Source organism: Eulemur rufifrons, unplaced genomic scaffold (assembly GCF_041146395.1).
Source record: "Eulemur rufifrons isolate Redbay unplaced genomic scaffold, OSU_ERuf_1 scaffold_362, whole genome shotgun sequence".
Taxonomy (NCBI): Eukaryota; Metazoa; Chordata; class Mammalia; order Primates; family Lemuridae; genus Eulemur; species Eulemur rufifrons.
The window spans coordinates 29,109-35,000 of NW_027183144.1; the positions used below are offsets into that span (position 1 = coordinate 29,109).

The 5,892-nt window shown below is 54.0% G+C and overlaps 1 pseudogene; it reads left to right on the forward strand.

Annotated features, from left to right (window-relative positions):
• Positions 1-5,155: 5,155 nt before the first annotated feature.
• On the forward strand, positions 5,156-5,247 carry LOC138380320 (small nucleolar RNA U13; annotated as a pseudogene).
• The last annotated feature ends 645 nt before the right edge of the window (positions 5,248-5,892 follow it).

The window sequence follows — 5,892 nt, forward strand, 5'->3', positions numbered from 1 at the left end:
GGACTGTAGGCCTACGATACACCTCCAGGCATAGTTAGGGGTTGGGAAGAGGAGGGAAGAGGCCATTCTTCATTTATTAATTGGGTAGCATGGGGGCAGGGGAGGCAGTTTCCTCCTTCTCCCCCTCTTGTTTTTCTTTATTCCTCTCCCAGTTCCCCCTTCCATCGTCTCGATGGATTTGGATGAGACGTAGACATTTTCTACGTCAGGCCTTAATCATACCGAGGGAGCAGGAGAAAAGTAAGCCGCCTACCATGACACGATGGAATGGAAGTTTGTCAGCCATTGACTGCTGTGGCATTCCGACATTTAGTGTCTTCAGGACATTCTATATTTCTGCTATCCCACTAGAATATATCTCCTCGATCACTACTGTGTGGCCACATCCCAGCTGTTTCGTGAGCCACCCTCAATGTTCGTGACGATGTAGTGTGGAGACTCCCTCCGTCTGGTGCCTTAAACTCGCACATTTGGGGTTTTGTATCAGGATAGCAAAGCGATCACCTTTAAATAACCTGGCTGGCCATGGTGGCTCATGCCCGTGATCCCCGCAACTTGGGAGGCAGAGACGGGAGCGTGACTTGAGCCCAGCAGCTGGAGACCAGCCTGGGTAACACGATGAGACCTCATCTCTACCAACAAAAAAAAAAAAAAAGAAAAATTATGGCGGGTGTGGCAGCATTTGCCTATAGTCCCAGCTACTCAGAAGGCTGAGGCAGAGAGGATCACTTAAGCCCTGGATTTGGAGCTTGCTGTGAGCTACAATCAGGCCAAGGCGGCCTGGGAGAGGACAGAGTGAAAGAAATCCTGTCTCAAAAAAAAAAAAAGAAAAGAAAAGAAAAGAAAAGAAAGAAAACAAGACCGATAACACAACACAACTTACAAGACTTGGTGTTACCGAAAGCTCGGCCACTTGCCCACGAGGCCGAATAACGAGGACAAGCTGTTTGAGGAGGAAGGAAAGAGAGAGTCTATTTTGCCGGTAAAGGAGAAAATAGGGTAGACCTTCCCATCTCAAGCCTCCGAATTTCCCCGAACATAGGGCTAGGCAGAAATACAGAGCTTTTAATGAGGGGGGGAGGGGTTCTCAGCTTTAGCGTTGATTGTGGTTAATTATTTCAATCGTCCAGGCTCTGCCAAAAACAAAGCCTGTGAACTCTGCCGGCCGCCCACCTGGGGGGGGGGGCGGGGCAGGGGACCACTTGGGAGTTTTAAGAAAAGATTTAACCTGCCTTGGGGACATAGGCCAGACTACAAGCTCCCAAAAGTGGTGGTGGTGGTGGTGGTGGTGGTGGTGGTGGGGAGCGTAAAACGACAGAACGTCTTTCTGTCCTTTATTGGTTTCTCCTTTTTCCCCCCTAGGTGCCAAAAGACCTGAGACTGATGCCGAAAAGAAATAGGTACAGGCGCCCACGTGCACACACAAAGATATACGATCGAATACATCGTGTTGACAGTCGGGGAAACTGGAAGATGATGGGGAAGTATCACGAGCAACTTTGTATTTCTTCCAGGACAGGAAAATGGACACGAAGAGAAAAATTCATCGTTCTCGGCGTAGGATAAAAAGCCACATCTTGTTACTTAATATAATTCATTCTGTGATTTAAGTTTTTATACGATATGATATTCGATAAGCCTAAAACACAAGATAAAAGAGAAACAAACAAAAGGGAAAAAATAAAAATAAAAAAGACGACGGGCAGAGGCCTACGGTCCCGGGAGGAGGCAGAGAGCGGGAGGAGGGGCGCCTCCCGCAGACAACAGGGCGGGTGGGCGGAGACCCGCTAGAGGCTAGGGCTGCCCCGGGCGGGCCCAGAGCTGCGGGGCCCGGGAAGAAGAGGGTGGGACCGTCCGGACCGTGCTCTCCTCCCCGCCCTCCACACCTCCCGGGAGTCAGCTCTTAAACTCCCAACGTCACCTGACTTTCCGGATCCCGAGGTCTGATCAAAGTGGCCGCTAGGTGACACCCAGCAACCGCTGCCGGTGTCATCCTGAAAAGAACGGACCCTATGACTGACGGGGGTGGGGCGCACAGTGGGTGGCCCGGCCAGCTCCCCTTCCTCCTCGGAGCGGATCGGATCATCTGGAACTTTATCCAGAGAGGAGAGAGTGCCCCTGGGTGTGTGCTAGAAGCCGGAGGGTTGGGGCAGGGACCTACCCAAGAGAGAAGTAGAGTACAGGGAGTTTCAGAGTTGACCCACTCACCATCTCGCCCTGGTCAATACAAGAGTGGCAATATCTGTCACCGTGGAATGAACACTTGGTACCGAAGACCTTTGTCTATGCTGGCCCCCGTATGCCTAGGGGGGGCATGTGGCCAGAATCTGACATCCTAAACGTCTTCGTAGAAAGAATTTGGGGGTGGGGGTGGGGGAGAGAGACAGAAAAAGAAAAGAGAGGGGGAAAGAAATGGCTGCCACAAAACTATCAGAACAGAGAAGCGACCGATAGGGCCTATCTGGTTAAGTTCTTTCCCTACCCAGAGAACGACTTGACGTAGCTGACGTCACTGCAGTCAGGCCACGTTCCGGTGGACACAGAGAGTCAGGGATAGAATTTCACGCTCGGCACTGTCTCTCGGGACAGCGGGAAGGTGGAGGGTGGCTGAGGGTTCTATGCTCCTTTATCACACACCGTCAGGTAGGTCAGGTAAAATTGAGGACAGATTTCCAGTGTTTCGAGAAAGGAAGAGCACTCGTGCAGGCCATCTATCTGTACGTGGGAGAGTGTCCCCGAAAAGTGGCTTTAAGTGCCGGGATGTGCCTAGGCCAAGAAGGTACACGATCCTGAGTGAGAATGGTCCGTCCCATCGAGTCAGTCGGTAGGAGGCCACCGGGTCGAGACGGAACTGCCCCCCCCACCCGCCCCCGCCCCCGCCCCCGCCCCCCAGAGCAGACAGACTCAGAATGGAGTCACTCGGTGCCAGTGCCCTGCCCGGGTGCCCCATCATTCAACCGAACTGGGAAACAGGTGGGCTTTCCGACCCTCGGGAGGGAGCTTCACCGGCGGGCGGACAGATCAGAAGGGGCCCGGCTCCCTTGAGCGGGCAGGCTGGGGACGGTCGGTGGGGTCTCTTGACAGGAGGCACCACGGAACCCTTGAGGCAATGTCGGGGGCACCTATGTTGCGGTCCAAAGCTAGCGTCTGAGAAGTCGTCCCGAAAGCATGATGGCGTCAACAAGTCCCCTCCGTTCAAGAAACGAGATTCATTTCTAGAGGAGGGCCACCCCCGCGGGAGGACCGTAGGCTTCCTGTGGACATTCTCTTCAAAAGGCAATTCACTCAGCGGAGTGAAAATCGGAAAAATCGCTGTCCTCTGACGCAGCTGCAGAGAAAAGATGGCACCAAAATCAATGAAACACACACACACACACACACACACACACAAACACACCTCCTCCCATCTGAACGAGCACTCCGGACGGTCACATAGGGAGAGCGACGGGCTCTCTTCCCCCCCTGTGGTTTTCTACCTTTCGTTGCGGTTTTTTCCCTCAGTGGATAGAGGAGGAGACACAGGGGGCTCAGCCGGCATGCGAGTGGGTTTATCATCCTCTGTGAGTATCAACACGCGACACCACCTAAGTGAAGGAACACACCGGTGTTTCATGTGATGTGGCTCAATGCCTGGCAGATACGAGCCTTTGCAGGCCTCCTCGTGATCGACAGGACGTCGCCTTGGACACGGACACATCTTGTCCCTCCCTCCCGAGGCGATAGGCGGTTCCGTACCTCCTCGGGGCCAGGGCACAGTCTGCCTAGGCACCTACAACACGTGTGGCAACAGCCTCGATGGCTCTGCCATGAGAACGAACTCCCGTGGCACGGGGGTGGGGTGGGGGGGGGTCGGGTGCTGAAGAATTCAGCTGAGTGAAGGAATGCCACGGGATTCAGAGTGCCATCGGTGGGCTGAGAGGCGAGCAGGGCGGGCTTTGAAAGGGTAACATTCTCCCTGCCTTCCGTCTGTCTGTGAATACAGAACGTACACGCCAGGCGGGGTGGCTCACGCCTGTAATCCTAGCACTCTGGGACGTAGAGGCGGGTGGATCGCTCAAGGTCGGGAGTTCGAGACCAGCCTGAGCAAGAGCGAGACCCCCATCTCTACTAAAAATAGAAAGAAACTATATATCTAAAAATATATACAGAAACAGTATCTAAAAATATATACAGAAAAATATTAGCCGGGCACGGTGGCGCATGCCTGTAGTCCCAGGTACTCGGGAGGCTGGGGCAGTAGGATCACTTGAGCCCAGGAGTTTGAGGTTGCTGTGAGCTAGGCTGACGCCACGGCACTCTAGTCTGGGCAACAGAGTGAGACTCTGTTTCAAAAAAAAAAAAAAAAAAAAAAATATATATATATATATATATATATACACACACACACACACACACGCACACACACACACACGTATATCCAATTAGCTGGGCATGCTGGCACATGCCTGTAATCCCAGCTACTCGGGAGGCTGAGGCAGTCTGATCGCTTGAGCCCAGGAGTTTGAGATTGCTGTGAGCTAGGCTGACGCCATGGCACTCTAGCCAGGGCAACAGAACGAGAGACTCTGTCAGAAAGAAAAGAAGAGCGAGAGCGAGAGAGCGAGAGAAAGAAAGAAAGGAAGGGAGAGAAAGGAAAGAGAAGGAAGGGGGGGAGGGAGAGAGAGAGAGAGAGAGAGAGAGAGGAGAAAACTATTAAAAAATTCGGGACCAGATCCATCGGTCGGTACTCAGAAGCGTGACGATCGGGTGTTCCCGAGCACGTGTGAGATGTGTCTTCTCCCTGACGCCGCGTTTCCTCCACACACACATCACCCATCTGCCGTGGAAAAAAAGCAACAAAAAGAGAGAAAGAGATTAAGAAGGGAAAATGGAAACAGGGCAAAAGAGGAAGAAAGAAAGAAATTTCGAAAAAAAGAGACCAAAGTCACAGCGAGAAGGAAGAATACTGAGCCCAGAGCGACACCTAGTGACCACACCGTCACAAGCACCCTAGGGCCCCAATTCGCCAGAGACATCTGGTGGACCCCAGGGCAACATGTGGTCGACCCGGGGCCATGGCGTCTGCAGCCGATTCCCAGGCGGGCACACGAGCCCGGGGAAACTCATTCTCAGCGCGGGGAGGAGGGGAGGGGAAATAATAGCAAAGTCACACCAGATCCCTTTCTAGTTCATAAACGTGTTGATTGCGTGTTCACGCGCACGTGTGAGAAGGGCCTCCTGGTGTGTCGGCACGTCACCCGCGTGACGTGAAACCATGAATCCGGGGGGGGGGGGAGCGGAAAGGCGGGCAGGAAAAGGCAAAGAGAGAATAGATAAAATGAAAGGACCAAAAAGAAAGTCACACAGCAGGGTAGGGGAGTGAGAGCAAGTCGAGAGACTGCAGACAGAAACTCCGAGAGGAGAGGAATGCTCCGGAGCGCCCCCTCGCCCCACGCGAGAAGAATACCGATCGCAGGGTGACCCCTAGGGGCAGCGAGGCCAGAGAGACCAAATCCGTCCCAAAGCCTCCCTGTCAGGATGACAACCACAGACCAGACATCCGGTCAACCACCCAAGGACCAGACATCTGGTCAACCAGCGAACCCATGCGGAGGCCGCATGCAGCAGCGACATCTGCACGACCACTCAGGGTGCTCCCTGCCGGGAGGGTGTGTCTCTATGTGTGTGTGTCCGGGGGGGGGGGAGATTGCGATGAAAGTCACGCCAGGTCCCGGGATAGTTCGTGAGCGTGATAATTGCGTGTGTGTGGAGAAAAAAGGGGGCGGGGCGATAGGGAGTAAAGAAAGGAGGAGCGGGCGAGCGGAGGGGTGGGGAAGGAGAGGGAGTCGAGAAGCCCGCAACCGCAGCGCCCCCTGGCGGTGATCCCCCTCCATAGCATCGATAGGGCCAGCC